General features: G+C 49.4%; 1 long non-coding RNA gene across 1 annotated transcript in view; it reads left to right on the top strand.

Annotated features, from left to right (window-relative positions):
• The first annotated feature begins 1,232 nt into the window (after nucleotides 1–1,232).
• The window catches only part of LOC308062018, a 459,477-nt gene continuing 442,493 nt past the window's right edge, over nucleotides 1,233–18,216 (top strand). Inside the window, exon 1 of the long non-coding RNA XR_013927440.1 lies at nucleotides 1,233–1,337. This is a non-coding gene — a long non-coding RNA (uncharacterized lncRNA). The remainder of the gene's footprint in view (nucleotides 1,338–18,216) is intronic.

An 18,216-nucleotide genomic window follows, 5' to 3' on the forward strand; every position in this document is an offset into this window, starting at 1 on the left:
GTCTTAAGGTTAACTTTTAGGGTTAAGTCTTAGGGTGAAGTCTAAAATTTAAGTCCTAGGGTTAAGTCGTACAAGGTTAAATCTCAGGGTTAAGTCTTAAGGTTAAGTCTTAAATTTTAATGTTAAAGTTTTAAGGTTAAGTTTCAGGGTTAAGTCCTAGGGTTACTTCTTAAGGCTAAGTCTCAGGGTTAAGTGTTAGTGTTAAGTCCTAGGGTTAAGTCTTAATGGTGAGTCTTAAGGTTGAGTCTTAGGGTTGATTTTTAAGGTTAAATCTTTTGGTTAAGTCTTAAGGTTAAGTCTTAGGGTTAGGTATCAGGGTTAAGTTTTAAGTTTTAAGGTTAAGTCTTAGGGTTAAGTCTTAATGTTATGTCTTAAATTTAAGACCTAGGGTCAATTCTTAGTGTTAAAATCTTTAAGTCTCAGGGTTAAGTCTTAAGTTTAAGTCTCAGGGGTAAGTCTTAAGTTAAGATAGGATGAAGTCTTAGGGTTAAGCCTTAGAGTAAAGACTTAAGATAAAGTCTTAAGTTTAAGTGTAAGGCTTAAGGCTTAGAGTTCAGTCTTAGGGTTAAGTTTTAAGGGTAAGAATTAAGGTTAATCTTAAGAGTTAAGTCTTACGGTTAAGTCTTAAGGTTATGTCTTAATGTTAAGTCTTAGGGTTAAGTCTCAGGTTCAGTTTTTAAGGTTGAGTCACAAGGTTAAGTCTTAAGCTCAAGTCTTAATTATAAGTGTTAGTGTTAAGTCTTAAGGTTAAGTCTAAGGGTTAAGTCTCTAAGATTAAGTATTAGGTTTAAGTCTCAGGGTTATGTCTTAGGGTTAACTGTTAAGGTTAAGACCTAAATTTAAGTCTTAGGGTTAAGTCTTAAGGATAAGTCTTAAATTTAAGTCTTAGGGTTAAATCTTAAGGTTAAGTCGTACGGTTAAGTGTTAAGGTTAAGTCTTAAATTTAAGTGTTCTGGTTATGTCTTAAGGTTAAGTCTTAGTGTTAAGTCTTAAGGTTAACTCATAAATTTAAGTTTTAGGGTTAAGTCTTTGTGTTCAGTCTTAAGGTTAAATCTTAAGTCCTAGGCTTTGAGTCTTAGGGTTAAGTCTTAAGTTTAAGTCTTTGGGATACGTCTTAGGGTTAAGTGTCAGCGTTAAGATTTATGTTTAATTCTTAAGTTTAAGTCTTAAGGTTAATTTTTAAGTTTAATCTTATGGATTGAGTCTTAGGTTTAAGTCTTAGAGTTGTCTTGGGGATATGTTTTAGAATTAAGTCTCAGGGTTAAGTTTAAGCTTAAGCCTCAGGGTTAAGTCTTAAGGTTAAGTCTTACGGATTGAGTCTTAGGTTTAAGTCTTAAGTATAAGTCTTAAGTTTAAGTCTTAGGGTTAAGTCTTAGGCTTAAGTCGTAGGATTAAGATTCAAGGCTAAGTCACATTTAGGTCTTAGGGTTAAGTCTTAGCGTTAAGTCTTATGGTTAAGTCTCAATGTTAAGTCTTTAGGGTTCAGTCTTCTGGTTAGGTCATTATTTTAGGTCTTAGGGTTAGGTCTTAGTGTTAAGTCTTAATGTTGAGTCTTAGGGTCAAGTTTTAGGGTTAAGTCTTAAGGTTATATGTAGGGTTAAGTTTTAGGGCTAAGTCTTACAATTTAGTCTTAGGGTTAAGTCTTAAGGTTAAGTTTTATGGTTAAGTCTTTAGGTTAAGTCGTAGGGTTCAGTCTTGCGGTTAAGTCATTAGGCTAGGTATTAGGGTTAGGTCTTAGGGATAGATTCAAAGGGTTAAGTCTTAAGGTTGAGTCTTAGGGTTAAGACTTAGAGTTCAGTCTCTAGGGTTAGGTCTTTAGGTTAGCTCTTAGGGTTAGGTATTAGGATTATGTCTTAGGGTTAAGTCTTAGCTTAAGTCTTAAATTTAGGTCTCAGGGTTAGGTCTTAAGGTTGAGTTTTAATATTGAGTCTTAGGGCTAAGTGTTATTACCAGGAACAGAGGTATATTACTGTAGGGTCTTGCAACTGGGTCTTCTGCAAGATCGATTGATCGATTGATATATAGTCAGACAGACATAAAAATTACGCAATAGCTGCCCTAAATGTTTCAGAGATTTATTTCCATCAGTTTAGGTCATTGAACTTCCTACAGTAGTTATCTATTTCCTCATGCTGCCAAGAACTCCATCGTGTTTGCCATCACTAGTACCAATTGCTCTTTTCCTTGTTTCTTTGGGTAACTTTGGAGTCTTTGCTGTGGAAACAGGCTAGTGTGATGAAATTTAGCACATAGGAATACTTCATGGTTTGCTGACTCTTCAGCAGGGGTTTCCTTCCTCCACTCCCTGCCCAGATCCATCCCTGTTCTCTTCATTCCTCTGTCCCTCTCCTGTCACCACACCGCCCCATCTCACCCCCCTCTGCTGCTCAAAATATTAAGGGAACTAGATCTGTATTGAAAAAATTGGGGTTTCTCTTTCCTCTCCTGAGGATTTACCACCCAGAGCAGGCTCAGGTTCTGATCCTGCAAACTGCTCCCCAGTGCTTGGATGCTTGCTCTGGGAAACAAGGACAGCTGCTCAAATTCTTTTGCAGGCACAATCTTTGTTTAAATTCTAGTTGAAATGAAATGAAAAGCTGTCATCAGTCCCACCTGTGGCACAGAGAGACACCTGTGTTTCACGCACATGTCTGCACAGAAACACACGCAGAGGGAAAAAAGCCCGGTACTGCTTTGTGCAAGGAAGTACGTAAACTCTCCCTATCAGCATTGCTGCTTTGAGCAATTGAATTGTTCTACAGTTATCTGACAAGCCGACACGCTGCCCATCAAATCAGAACCAGAATGTATGCCATTTGCAAGATGGGGCAGCAATAAGCTTTCAACCACTTTCCAGCAAGATCAATTCAAGCAAGGCTGTGTATTCATGGATTTTCTCCTCTGCAAAGCCATGAAGAAAACATGAACAGCACTCCCCAAAGGCAAAGGAGCAAACTGAGGGAGAGCAGCTCATTGGCGCCTTTCAGAGCTTCAACAGTCTGGAGAAAAGGGAAAAACACCCATACAAAGATAAAGAGCACCAAGATGCACTTTTATAAAATGTATATTGGGACCTGTTCCACATCTCAGAATGACTTTCAATATTGCTTTGCATGGCTTTTAGACCAAGGCCTAAAGTGGCGTGATAGCTTCTGCTTGCCGGGGCATGGTAAGATCACTTAAACGAGCGACAAGGTAACAAGTAAACACCAAAGGCAATAGCGGAGCTTACCGTTTCCCTCCACTGGCGACCAGCTGTGCAGTAAACCAGCTTAACCAGCCTCCCTAAGGATGGCTCTAAAGTCGCTGAAAAGGAAAAAAAAGAAGGTAAGTCCTTAGCCTGGGATGTAAAGGCACCATTTTGGCTCCCAGGCAGGTGGCACTGATGGCCCAGCAGGGTCATGTCCCCACGTTCCAGGAAAGATAAAAAAAGTGCAGGACATGTTTGTGGGGTGGGTCTGATGCATCCTTTCCGTTTGCTGAAAGCCTGAGGAAGGATGTATTCCACGGTAGGACCGGTGGCACTTTAGACCTGAGGTTAAAATAGTGCTGCACTTCAGTGACGCTCCCCAAGCTGCTTTCACCACCAAAGAGAAAAAGATTTGCTCTCTCCAGTATGGTGGGAATGATACCATAAAGTCGGTCAGGGAGAAAAACCCTCTAAGACTTGCTTGCAAGTTTCAGAAGGCTTGCATTCTTTATGGCAGTGCTGGGAGCACGGGGGAATGTTTCCTCTGAGCGTGCTCACCCAGTTCCTCGAGGGTACGCACTATGGACAGCAGAGCACTTGCACACTCATAGCGCATTACACATACATTTTCAGTCAGGCACGGGATGGGTTACAAGTTGCTTGCTTTAATGCAAACGAGCACACACCCTCAGACAGCACTGCTGAGGTTTTTTACTAGCTCCCCGTGCTCCCCAGGCGGGGCCTTGCCCTCTCTCGGGGGGCTATCTGAGTCAGAGGTCACGATCTCCCCCCACAACAATTACCTTTGTCCGAATTCCAACCAACATTCTGCGGATCGCAGCACTCTATCGGCTTGTCTCCTCCTGCGACCACAACGTCCTCACCCAGAGGCTCTTTCTGCATCACCGAAGAGAACGCAGATCTTTCCCCCATGCATTCTTTGTTCCCCATCCTTCCCAAGGCTGACTCCCTGGATGAGAGGTCCCTTAATTCGTCACTTCTAACAGCTTTAGAGAGTCAGCTTGGCCTAACCTTTGTGCGCAGGTGTGTTTAACGTAGAGCTACACACCAAATCAGAGCGTGGCAACTGGGGAGCTCAGACATCTTGTCCCTTTGCCGAGCCAGCAGCTTCCCCTTAGCAGAATCCCTGGACATAAATGTATATACAGTGGAATCTATACAGTGGCATCAAACGTCCCGCCAGACACCACATCCGTCCCTAAAATCCTTCCCCCCAAACAACCCTGAAAGACTTCCCTTGACACCCTCCTCCACCCCAGGCTGTTCCTGAAATCATCCCCCACCTCCACCTCCCTGCCCTGGCCCTAAAACTTCTCCCCCAGACTCTGGTCCGGCCCTAAAGTCCCTCCCCCACGCTCGGTCCGTCCCTAAAGTCCTTCCCCCAACCCCAACACCTCCTCCTCCGTCCTTCCCTAAAGGCCTTCATCAACCTCGCCCATCCGTCCCTAAAACCCTTCCCCCAGGCTCCCCACTCTGTTCTCTAAATAACACACACAGCCTCAATACCTGCCCCCCCGTGTATCAATACGCACCCCCCCACATACCCCCACCTCCCCCACTCCCCCACCCCACCTCCCCCCACCCCCCACCCCCCATACACCCACTCCCACAAACACACATCCTTGCCCCACCCCCCACCCCCCCACACCCCGGTCCACCCCTAAACACCTTCATCGATTCCCACCCGTCCCTCCCTAAACCCCTTCCCCCCGCCCCCTCCCCTGCCCCCGCCCCTCTGTCCCTGGCATGGCCCAACTGCCCAGCACCACCAGACCACTCTGGCCCAAACACCATAAGGCAATGGTTCCCACCTGACAATAGCAAGTCGAGGAACATTGTTTTTTTTCCTAAATAGAGAGAGTTTTACTTCGTACGCTGCCGACTACGCCGAATTATGTTTTGCTGGCTGACTGGATACACAGCAAAGCTGAACTCCACATCAAATATAATCAAATCTATCAAGTATATCAAATAATGGAATATATCAAATGCAGTTTCTTATATTGCAATAAAAGAAAATAGCATGCAATATGATAAAAGGAACCAGTAGCAGTTACTGTGAGCGATATGATAAAAGAGCAATAGGAGCGAAGCATCCATTTGTTATCCCAAAGTGTTAACGTGACTAAGGAAAGGAGACATCACCAATTCCCACCCCAACAACACCCAGGCCCACCCTTCGGCTGGGAGCCCCCTTGCAGCCAGTGCCAGGAGTCTCTCGGGAACTGGGAAATTCCCCTGGAGAAGGTACCAGGAAGGAATTCTCTCGCTGCTTCCCACCGTGCATGGTAGCCATGTGAGGCACAGCACAAGAGTTCTGCTCCCTGCTTTCTCTGGTGAGGAAATTGACACAGCACATTTACACCCATACAGAACCAAAAAACATGGCTTGGGAAAGTGCAGGGCTGCTCCCCTGGAGAGGGTTCGAGGAAGGAATTCTCTTGCTGCTTCTCACCCTGCCCTGGCAGCCGTGTCAGGCACAGCAGAAAAGTTCTGCTCCCTGCTTTCTGTGGTCAGAACATTGACCTCTTTTCATTGGCAATAATGCATAGCCCAAAAAACTCACCTTGGCAAAGTGCAGCAGTGCTCCCTGGAGAAGGTTCCAGGAAGGAATTCTCTTGTTGCTTCTCACCCTGCCCTGGTAGCCGTGTGAGGCACAGCACAAATGTTCTGCTCCCTGCTTTCCGTGGTGAGCAAAATTAACCCTTAAGTGTTGCAGTCGTTAAGAGCCCAAAAAAGTCACTTTGGGAAAGTACAGCACTCCTCCCATAAAGAAGGTACCAGGAAAAAATTCTCTTGTTGTTCTCACCCTGCCCTGGCAGCCATGTCAGGCACAGCACTAAAGTTCTGCTCCCTGCTTTCTGTGGTGAGAACATTGACCCATCATGGTTGCACTCATAGAAAGACAAAAAAACACACCTTGGGAAAGTGCAGCACTGCTCCCCTGAAAAAAGTGCCAGGAAGGAATTCTCTTGCTACTTCTCACCCTGCCCCAGCAGCCATGTGAGGCACAGAACAAAAGTTCTGCTCCCTGCTTTCTGTGGTGAGAAAATGGACCTCTCACATTTGCGATCACGCAGAGCCAAAAAAAACCCTCACTGTGGGTAAGTGCAGCAGTGCTCCCCTGGAGAAGGTGCCAGGCAGGAACTCTCTTGCTGTTTCTCACTCTGTCCTTGCAGCCATGTGAGGCACAGCACAAATGTTCTGCTCCCTAATAGCTGTGTTCTGAAAATTAGCTCCTCACATTTGCAATCGCATAGAGCCAAAAAACCCCTCACCTTGACAAGTGCAGCACTGCTCCCCTGGAGAAGGTTCCAGGAAGAAACTCTCTTGCTGTTTCTCACCATGCCCTGGCCGCCATGTGAGGCACAGCACAAAAGTGCTGCTCCCTGCTTTCTAAAGTTGGCAAAATTGACCGTTTATAGTTCTACTCATGTAGAGACAGGACTTTCTTATTCAAAAGCAAAACCCAAAAAGCCACGTAGCCGTGGGAAACCCTTTATCCTTCCGTGTGGCTGGTGACTTCCCATGGCTCTTCCGCAAGGCAGGAGAAACAACCATGAATTTGGAAGCCCACGTAAATTGAAGTACACTTAGTCCTCTGACAGTCACTGCTTATGGGCCAGCAGTCCTCTCACCCCTCCACAGATCTGCCTCTTAGTCCTCTAGCAGTCATCCTCCATGGAGGGACCACAAGTCCTCCATACCTACCTACCAACTCACCAGAAATGAGTCAGACCACACCAGAAGTGACACTGTCTGACCTGCAGGAGATATACTAGACCAGTAACGATGGTTTCAAGACAGAAAAAACACCACCATCCACCAGCCCAGCAGAAAAACAACCAGAAGAAACATCATACACAAACCAAAGGCCCCCATCCAAACCCCACAAAGGCAAAATAGCTGAAAAAAGGCACTCTCCACAAAAAAAAAAACCACCACACAGAACACATGATAAAAATGCCATAACCCCAGGAACACAGGGCCAACAAACACAGGTTCTGTCCATAACAGTAACACACTTTGACACTAACTCGCCTGACCTCTGGCATACCATAACCTTGTTGCCCCCAAACCACAGCACATTGTAGCCCTAAGGCAACACTAGATGGAACACAAAGTCCCTGGAGATCTCTGCCAAGGCCTTCAGGTGGTCCCTGACCTCAGGCATCACAACCTTGAAGTGGGAGCCAGACGGAGGCACCAGGACATCACCGGCACCCATCTTCACACCCTGAAACAGAGCCTGGGATAAACGCTCCTGGGGACAGAGGCTGAGGCACTCGGAGGCTTTGAGCCGGCCAGCCACCATCACAGGGCTTCAGCTCATCATTTCTGTGTCAGAGCCACCAGGCAGGTGGCCCCATCCTCCCTGAGAGACCGCTCAGGGCACCTGTACCCAGCTCCAGGGGGCTGGACACACAGCCTCGGATCCATGGGGGGGAGGGGTGCTTTAATCCTGGGAGCAGGATTTCTAACAGTGCCCCTGGGGAGGAAAGCCTCCTCAGGCCTGGAAGCCTGAGAGACATCTCTGCGCTGCTCCGCATGTCACCAAAAGCTGGGGCTGAGGAAGGCTGCTTTGGGGCCCGTCGAGGGAACCAGCTCCCCTGGGCTGCTCTGCGGCCACCGGCTGCTGTTGCTGTCGCGCGGGTCTCAGTGCTGCTCTGCAGTCGGCCGTCACCTCCCCGCAGGACACTCCCCAGCGCAGCACACGTCTGCACTGGCTCTCCCTGGGGACAAAGATCACAAGCGAGGGATGGGCTTGGCTTTGGCCCCAGCCCCAGGCTGCCACCAGAGAGACCTGCCACCCCCGCCCCAGCTGTGCGATGTGGGCACCACGTACAGCTGCAGATGTGGGTCAGGGCAGCTGTGGGCAGGGGGCAAGCCCCGTGGTGGTACCCCGGCACTGGCAGCAGGCAGAGCTGGGGAGAGCGAGGGGCAGCCCAGGGCAGCCGGCAGCTGGCGGCGGGGCCCGTCAGGGTGCAGCACCCTCAGCAATGCCCGGCTCCGTGCGCCTCGGCCCCAGGGCTGCAGCGCAGGGCTGGCCCCAGCTGGGGCTGGGCTGGGAACAGGCAGGCAGGGCCCCTGGCAGCCCCGGCACGCACCTGCTCCCTGCATGGGGCAGCCTGCTCCTTTGCAACCGACCCCGTGGCATCCAGAGAAGAGCCCTGCCCTGGGCCTGAGCCATCTCGGCAGGGATGAGGCCTTCCTCGGCGTCCGTCCCTCAAACCCCTCCCTCCGGCCCCCACGGTCCGTCCCTAAAACACTTCCCCTCGCCCCCAGTCCCTGCGAGCGGGGAATCCGCCTCCCCAGCTGTGAGCCCGGGCGGCGCAAGCCCCCCCAGGGCTCACCCTGCCACCCATGTGGTTCCTGGAAGAAACACCATCCCACCATGCCCGCAGGCAAACCGCTATCCCTATGGACACAATGGGGGCAGCCGGCACGGGGGTTGGGGGTGGGGGGGTGGGGGTGGGGGTGGGGGGGTGTCACTCTCAGGGCTATCCTAGTGAGCAACACTCAGAGAGGCCAAAAACTGGAGTGCAGGGTTGATGCCGGCATTAGAGCCGGCTGCAAGCGAAAGGCACTCAATGGGCATGGGCGCTGCTGGGAGGGAAAGCGCCACGTCAGGACGGTCGGGAATCTCGGCTGGCTGGGAGGGAGCTCCATCGAGCGCTCAGAGTCGAGGCTTGAGATCCTTGCAGCCACGGAGGTTTTTGCACGGAGAGCTGCGCTAAGCAAGGCCCGTTTATCACTTTGGCTGCAACACGAGGGTGCTGCACCCCTGCATGGTGCTTCCCCTGAGCCGACAGAGAACTTTCTCTCCTGGGCTTTGTTCCCTCTGGGACAGCGGCTGTGAGCGAGGCAGGGCTGTCAGATATGCACAGCTGGGGTCGAGGGGCTCAGAACGGATAAACCCCCCGGCCTGCGCCCGGCCCTGCCCCTCTCTTACAGCCGCCATGGCAGTTCCCCTGCAGCTGAATAGAACCATCAACGCTCTGTCTTCAGTGGGGTTTCTTGTACATAGAAAAAAGGGACAGCACAAAGCGTGAAGCAAAGCCAAGAAGGTGGCACCTGATTTTAAAAAAGAATACATTCAGTACATCACAAAAAAATGCGGTGGAACTCACTCTTCCAATTGGGTTAGGCAGGAGGAAAATGGATTTGGAAAGCAAATAAGAATCGCTCACTTCAAGCTATAAGGTGTCTACGGAACACAGACTCTCCCGTGCATGTCCTGCTCATTAGTTCCGCGCTTTGGAAGTGCCTGTGGTTTCCCTGAAGCACCCTCTCTGGGTTACTCTTCCAAAGGGGTTCCGGGGACATCTGCATAGGGAAGCTGCCTGAAGCAATCACCGTTTGTTATCCTGTCAGGTTTCAGCCAGGGCAGATAGCCTGTGCATGCAGGGACTACAAACTTTTTCTGTAACTACAGACTTTTTCTATTAACACACTGATCTTGCAGAGAAGTCATGCACTGTGCAATTAAAAACAGAGAACAGTGGGAAACTAGGTTTGGCCTTCAAGGCATTTCTGACCTAATTACATTGAACTTTATTTGCTCAGAAGCCCTTAAAAAGTGCTCCAGTTGAAGGCAGTTTCCTGATCAGCTCTGGGTTCAGACTAACTCCTATACACCTACAGCCGTCCAACTCTGAAAAGTCACACAAGGACTCCCTAAATCACCCCAGCTTTGAAGTGTCGTTTCCAGTGCCTCCCCCTGGGCCAGAAGCGTTTCCTTGCTGCCCCAAACGGAATTTCAAAGCTTCAGAGACACCCTTTGGAGAGCCTGCCCCACCTCTCAGCACCGTGAAGACACAGGTGCTGACGCCCAAAGGCACTTCCAAGTCCTGTCCCTGACTTCCCCGCAGAACCCTCCACCTCCAAACTCTCCCCAGCCCCGGAGAAGGGGCAGGGATACCTCGTTGTGCTGGAAGCCAGGACAGCGCGAGGCAATTCAGCATCCTACAGCCGGATGGCCTCAACGTTCGGGGCCAGCAAAGCACCCTGCCCTGCGCATTACTGCAAAAGCAGGCTGAAGGAGGTTGCTGTCCTACCAGAGCTGGAGGGGAAGAAACTGCAGTGAATATCACAGCAGGTACGCTGCCTGCAGCTGTTAGGTGCTACTGCTCAACGCCATCCCAGGTAAGGAGTGCCGACACTTTCCTCAGCCTCACAGACCCCCTGCCAGCCCAGGGACCAGGCCTCACTGATTTAGGGCTCCCACAGACGGGAATTTGCTCTCCGAGGAAATGCAGCCATTGCAATCAACCTTTCCTCCCCAAAACATCAGCTGGAACACGGATGGAACCAGAACGGGAAGCACCGAGCTCCATTACCCTGAAGCCCAGGGGGGACACCCTGATGTCGTGGATGGTTTACTTGTCCTATGCCATTCAAAAAAGCACCAACATCCCTCTGAAGCTGTACATTAGTTTTACCCTTGGGCAGTGTGTGTTACTGAAAGGAATCTTCCCAGCGAACCTCAGCTTCTCCTGATCCTCCTCTTCTTGACTAACAAAGGCCTTCCACTGGAGTGGGCTATGACTTTACTCCGATTGTGGATGACGATGGATTTGTGGTTTGACAGTGTGATGTAGGTCTTCCCAACTGTCACAGAGTTCCTGTCTAGCCTGATGTTGACATCTTCAGCTGCTCCGTGAAGGCTTGCATGAATATCTTCACCTGGAATAAAGCAAAAGGGAGACTTTGCTCATCACCCTTGCTGATGGGAGTACAAGGAACAGAGGAAGCCACAAGGAACAGAAGTGTCACAGCCTTTAGCTGTATTAGCAGTTCCACAGATCAATACATTTATCACATCCTGATAGCTGCACGTGTACAGCATAAGGATGTCCTGGACACCACCTTAAGCGCCTTATTTCTGGGTGGGCCTGTAAAGATTTATCCCCAAGGTGACACTATCTACAGGGAGACTTTTTCAGATGTTCCCAGGTGGCCTTTGGGTTGTGATCCCACGCGGGTCACAGGGAATTCTGCATCTGAGTCGTTCAGGTGACTGAGGAGGCCCCACCTCGGTCACGGCTCGCCCAGAGTCTCCTGCAAGCACGCCACCAGGGTTGTGTCTCTCCTGATCCCTTGTTGCCAACATGACAAGATGCCTGGGGCACGTAGGCAGAAGAGGGAGGTGAAGAGAAACAGGCAAAGCAACAGTCCACGGCAGGATGGGACACAGATGAGAACTTCACCGTGTTGGAGCAGCAGTGCCCTCACTTGCTGTGGGTCTGTGAAGATAGGTCGGAACGAGACTGGTGGGGCACGGCCCACACCAACCTGTCCATCACAGCCCTGCAAGTCCATTTCTTCTGCCTGGAGCCTGTCGGTGCCTATGCCCGAGCGTGCAAGTCTACACCGAGTGTTCCCAAGCTGTCCCACAACCCGAGCGAGCACACCTTTGCTTTCCGCCTCAGACCGAAGAGGAGAGAGCCCCTGGCTGCGCACAGCAGCCGATTAACACCTGGAGTCTTGCTGGAGCACCTGCCAGCCCTTCACCCTCCAGAAGAGATCCCCACCAAAGCGTCCCTCACTGCCAGAGCTTCCAAACCTTCATTCTTCCCAACCAAGCAACTCCCGGGAGTCAACTAAGCTCAAACTTGAGCACCGAGCCTACTCTGCCTGTTGCAGGTGAGGGTCTCCCAGGTGAGAAGCAAACCCCAAACACGAGACATTCTCCGTCGAAATGGCACTTCTGTGGAGCGTGTTTAAAGCCTCAGAGCCAGCCCCAGCTGAGAAGGGCAGCGACCCGGCCAGCCCTGGAGAGCATCCCCCTGCCGAGGCAGAGCCTTCTCCTCGCTGCACGGGTTACAGCAAGGCAGCCAGGGGATGGACCTGCCTTTCCAAGGCTGCCACGCAACAGCACGGGGGAGAGCTGGCTGCCTTCTGGGTGGACTCCTTAAACCCTAAGCCAGACACAATGCGGCGAATCACAGTCGTGCCAGAAGAAAGAGAGCCCCTCTCTTGGAGGGAGGTTGGGGAATGAATCACCCTTCCTCTGCAGCCATTCCTTCATCTCCACACATGGAGAGTTCGGCCTTCGTGCCTGTATAACCTCAACTTCTCTGCTCTTAAGGGAGCCCAGGAGGAGTGGGAGGGATTCGTGGCCAGACATGAGTTATGTTGCGAGAGAAACAGCAACGTCTCCAATGACTGGACAGCCTGCTTTCTATAACAGACAACCCAGCGTACAAAAATAACCGAGGTTCAGAAGCGTTACAGAGGCAGGCGTGCTTTATAAGCCTTGCCTTCCCCCTCCGCTGAATCCTCGGCATACGTTGGCAAGCAGAGGAAGCAGGACCCAAGAAATGGGAGACATGCACAGTGCTTTGAGCATGTACAACTCCGGTTCATGGAAACATGACATGAAAAATGCTCTACGAGACAACTAACTACTGCAAAATAAACTCCACGAAAACTATCATGATCTCCCTGTCTAGGCCCATGGACAGGTGGGTCTTGAAACAATGGGTATAGTTCTGATCTTAAAAACCAAGCTGAAGCCTTTGAAATGTAATCATTCTTTCTGCCCTTCTCCGAAGTACAGAGCAGCTTCTATACAAAGGCTGAACAGGATTCCTCAACCTAGAAATGATATAGGAGACAGGTAGGTTTGTAAAAGTATGAATGGCCTGGGAGAAAGTGAACGAGGAAAAAATTGTCACCATTTGTCATAAAACAGGAACCCGAGGGCCTGAAATAGTATTAGTCAAAATTAGAGAAAAGTAGTACTAGTACTTTTCCAAGGAATATTCCTTCCTTTGGAACATGCTGCCATAGCTGCCTACAGACGCTCACCGCTATAAATCCACAAAGCAACTGGACAAAGGCTTGGAAGGTAAAACCATCAGAAGTGATTAAACAAAGACGTGAATAAAGCCTCCAGCACAGAAAAATGCTACCTCCAAGGCCCACGAGGCAGAAAGCACATGCACTGCCTGCTTCTACATGCTTTGCTGAGCATCCCCTACTGCTGCTCTCCTGGAGAGCACTTACACTCCCGGCTGCAGGCACCGAGGATGCTTCCGAAGGCTGGAGGGCTTTGCCGGAGCACCTTCTACCACAGAGAGAAGGATCTGGCATCGTGCTGACTGTGTAAACCCACAAACCTCCTGGTACAGACGAGAGCGTGCAGATGCCAGCGAGTCAGGAGGGAGCAGCAGGTCTTTCTGCCAGGCAGATAAACTGACACAGAGCAGAGCTGTCAGGGTTGGCCCAGGGCAGCTGCAGGCTTCATGTCCTGGGTGCCAAATTAGATGTGACATTTATTTAAGACTCTTGGTTGTTTAATATATAAGTCTGGAGGAAAAAAAAAACAAACCACAACAAAACAATCTCTGTACTGTAACAGCAATGTAGCCCTAGGTATTTCACTTGACGGGGCAATGTCCATGGGTCTGTGGTTTGGGATGCTTTGCTGCCATGAAAGCACGTTTACTGAAGCCAGACGTACCTGCCCTATCGTTACTTACACAACACGATCTTATTACAGGCTGTCAGTTCTCTCATTCTTACATTCTTACATGAGCAGGACACAGCTCACTCTGCAACCTGAACAAAGCGACACCTGAACTTGAAATTAAAAGAGAGGCTTCTTATACAGCAGTAGAGCAGATGCTTTCGGCTGTGCACTCCTGAACGATGCTTTTTGAGACAGCAGGAACACCACCGTGTTTTATTCCAGCATCCATCTGCATGGCTATGGCCACCGGTATCTTAGCACATCACGGTAACTTTTAACTATCTGAAAGTAAGAAATCCAGCACTGGGCCATCCTCTGTGGGGCCTGTTGTGCAGGAGGAGAGGGAATTTACAGAAGAGCTAAAATATCTTTCCCTTGATCAAAGCAAACCCTTGAACACGATTTCAAAACAAATTTCAGGTTTTATGAAGAATGTGTTCCTAGCATTCAACAGCCAGTACCTTCCTCCATCGATTACTGCTCTAAATATTAGGAATCTGGTAGCCAGATGGATACGGCTGAAGAGAAACAAAACAGCACTCTGCTGCCTTTCGTCCTCACCATAATATTCTTCTTCTATCCCTGTAACTCTCTCCTTGCTGAATTTGGATTTTAAACCTTTTTAGGAGTGCATGACAATCAGGTTCAGAATATTTGGGTAACAGGGAAAGCAAGTTTAAGTTAATTTGCCCAGTTTGTCAGAAAACTATGCCTGGCTCTCACCTCTTCTAAAAGAGGCGGGTCCTGCTGCTTTTTCACTGAAAATACAAGCAAGCAACGAAAGCCAAGCTCTTCACTCAGAAGAGTGTCATTGTACCTCCACATCGATCCTCTGAGCAGTTCTTTTGCTCCTGCTGCTATCACGATACCCAACTGCCTCACCACCACCAGCATATTCTGGTTTTTCAAACAGCATGCAAAGGTCTACTGGTACCACTTCACCACCGGAGACGGGAGTCATTTCACCAGGCTAACGATCTCTGGAAAGCGAGAGGAGTCCCCTGCAGCTGGATCCAGCCCTCCCCACCATATGCGTTTGCTGAACCTCCCATAGAGCTACCTCGATCAGAGTCAGGAGCGCTGCTCTGAGCTGTTTTGCTGTCAGGAAGCTAATGGCATCACCTTCAAAGTGTGCTGGATCTCTGACAAAGGCCACCTGTCAGTCCCCACGCTCGTATTTCCAGCACTAGAGCAAAACACAGGGCAGTGACAGTCATTTTTAAGTGTTTCTCTGAGGCAGTGTTCATGAGCTACCTTCAGACATCATTAAAACCATCGTGCTGGTTACTCCAGCCCTAGGAGCAGGTTGTTTATAAACCTCACCATTAAATAACTGCTGCCAACACAGGGGTTTCTGCAGGACCATTGCCCAGGCTACAACAAAGCTCAGGGCACCCTAATCATCACTGCTGCCACAGGTGATGCTGTCAACAGCTAAAGTCCCCAGCAAAGCCCCCTCTGAGCCCATGCAGCCCATTGCAAGGAAAGGATCTGCTACCCCAGGGCATTGCAAGCCACCGTGAGACAACAGATGGGGAGGAAAAGGGAGATGGAGAGCAATGACCAGCCACAGCGTCTACGGGACAGGTCGCAGGCTCTTCAGACGGCTCTCCTGCACTTAGGAGTCACTTTGCTTTCCACCAGGCTCCTTGTTGTGCATCCTCCTGTAATGGATCACCCAAAGTATTACCCATTACCTCCTCCGCACCGTGCTTAGGAAGGGCTGTTGGCTTTGTTACAGGATGAAATACTCCAGCGCAGGAATATCTGGGAGCCAGCACAGAGGCTTTGTGCTGCCCAGCGCGAAGGAGACTCGCAGAATGGATTGAAAGGACAATGAAACTGTTGGATAACGCAAGACAGCACTGCCGCATATCCAGGATGCCGTGGGCTATTTTTAATCATTATTGGTACTACAGCCATGGTACGCTGGGGTCCCTGATCAACTGAAACATTGCTTTTGGCCCACGGGGAAAAACAGAGCAGGAATCTTCATTCTGATTGCCTGGCAAAGGCATGTTTAATACGCCACTTCATAAATCAATCACCCGTCAAGCTACTCCTCTGCTTCTCAGCAAACGCTGATTGATCCACGAGGAAAGGAGACTAATGAATGGTCAGTTCTGCCCTGAAATGCATCCAGGGTTCATGGCACCTAAGAACGTACTAGTGATTTCCACTGATGATAGAAGAGACAAGCTGCAGTCCAGGATGCCCTGCAAAGAGATGAGAACTACATTCTTCCAGAAATCCTTCACAGGCTAAGAACGGGATAGGCGGCGTCACATGGAAGTCTGCTTCTGGGGATGAACAAAACAGCCAAAAGGGGACTTTTAACCTCCAAATAGCCCTCTTAGCACCCACCCCCCAGCCGTGCTCCTGCAGTCAACTCCACAGGTTGCTTTAGCAGCATTTTTGTCAGAAGGGGTGTTACGTAGTTTTGAAGATATAAAGCCATGGGGAAAAAAAAAAATCAAGCAAATGAAGCACAAACCTAATTTCTCTTCTTCTACCCTCAAAGCGACAGACCATCGGCTTTGAAACACAAGGCCCTAGAGAAGGGCGAAGGCCATACTCTGTTTGCAAGAAATGTAACAACCTTATCTAAAACAGTATATATAAAGAAAAATCATTGTTACAAGCAGTTGTGGAAAAGGGGAACAAAGACAGGAAACTGTTGTTAACTGTTAGCTGATCTGACATGAAGGAACACTTTGGAGACCAATTATACTCGCCCATCATTCTAATTGATTTGAACTATAAAAGCCTATATAACCAATTATTTGTATAAAGTATTAGTTACCAATCCTCAGTCCATTGCAGTGCTGCTGTGATTAAGATGCAAAGTCAACATATAATTGCACGAACTCCTATTTACACCTCTTTTTGCCTACAGTATATGCCACCCTGCACTTGCTTTGAAGCAGACATACAAGAACATAAAAGTCCGACAGAAACTAGCCAATCCTGCTGGGAATTCTCACAAGTGAAGGAAGAAAAGCACAACATGCACTCACGACCCGAGACAAGCAGAAAGGAAAATCCCTTTGCAAAGTTCTTAAATGCCTGGCAGTCCAAGGGAAAGCTAGAGCAGCCTCTTGTAATAACCATGGTGTCAGAGCCTGGCTTACACCTTTGGATAACACAGGAAACAAGATCTTTAAAAACTCACCAAACAAAACAAGTTTGTCTGCGTCTGCTAGCACTAAACACAAACGGAAATAATAACATCAGTTCATGCACTACAGTGAAGCTTTAGAGCCAAGAGAGGATGCTGCTTAGGGAAGCAGAAGGTTTCCTCACCTCTCAGCACTGGTAAGAAGCCACTACAAGCCTGCCTGGTGTTGAAGGATCAGAGAATTGTGCGGCGATGAAGAGCTACAGACCTGACCAGCAGTGGCACACAGCGGTGGCCACCAGAAGCTATGGGGCTGTTGCCGTGAATATAGCTCGATAGCAACCGAACACACTGCGACATCAGAGCCCCTGTGAACGCTCACACCAGACCAAGGTTAAAACCAGAAATGGTTTTGGCATTCCCACCCTGGTATCCTGCACAACACAGGCACAGCTCAGGTCAATATGCAGCGAGGCAGAGGGTTTGCTCAGGCAAGTCCTGAGCCTACTCCACTCCGGCTGGAGTCGGTACAAACCGCGAGGGCTCAGCAACCTGAGTGATCTCAGGAACGTGAAACACAACACAGCAAGGGCTGAACCTCAGCTAAACCCTGCTGCCTATCCACATCCATCAGTGGGTTTGCAGAGAAAAAAGACAAAGGAAAAGGCTTGATCTAAAGGCTAAGTCAATAGGATTTTCATTTTGTTTTCAAACAAGTTCCCAGAAGCTACTGATGGCAGTGCCAGCCTGGCAAGATGACAGGACCTTTGGTAGAAAGGGGGTTCTTAAAGGAAAGAGAAGAGAGGCATGCAGAGATGGTTGTCTTCTCCAAAGTCTGCACAAAACCACAGACTAATATCACAGTGAGGTAATGTTTTACTCTTGCGAGTAGCTGAGATGCCCAGAGGTGATGGCACATCCGTGCTGCCGTTACTTGTTCAGCCTCAAACATCAATAAACACGTAGGGCTGGGATTTAATGAGCTTCCTGCATGTGTACAGTGGCCACTAACACACCGCCAAGCCCTTGCAGAGGTGGCCTCATTTACCAAAGTAAGCTGATTCAGCTAAGCCCAGCATCAATTTCAGCTGAAGAAAGGGATTCAGCATCCCAACACATCGACATTTCCGGCTGGGAACCCCATGCTGATCTGTGCAGGAGCTGAGCAGTCAGTAACGCCCCTGACAATTCCCCTCGGCCCATACGCAACGCGATGCAGCCCCTACTGCAGTTTCCCACCGTGGCCGAGATGCACAGGCTGTGCTTGCGCTCCTGCCAGCCGAGCACACCTGGTTCTGTAGTTACTGTCATCTTCACCAAACCCAAATGGCTCTAACACACCACATCAAACTCTCTGTCGTGCCACAGGTGACTGAAGAGCTCCACATCAGCTCCCTAATTAATCGTGTT

The sequence above is a fragment of the Falco punctatus genome, assembly GCF_963210335.1.
Source record: "Falco punctatus genome assembly, chromosome: 4".
Taxonomy (NCBI): Eukaryota; Metazoa; Chordata; class Aves; order Falconiformes; family Falconidae; genus Falco; species Falco punctatus.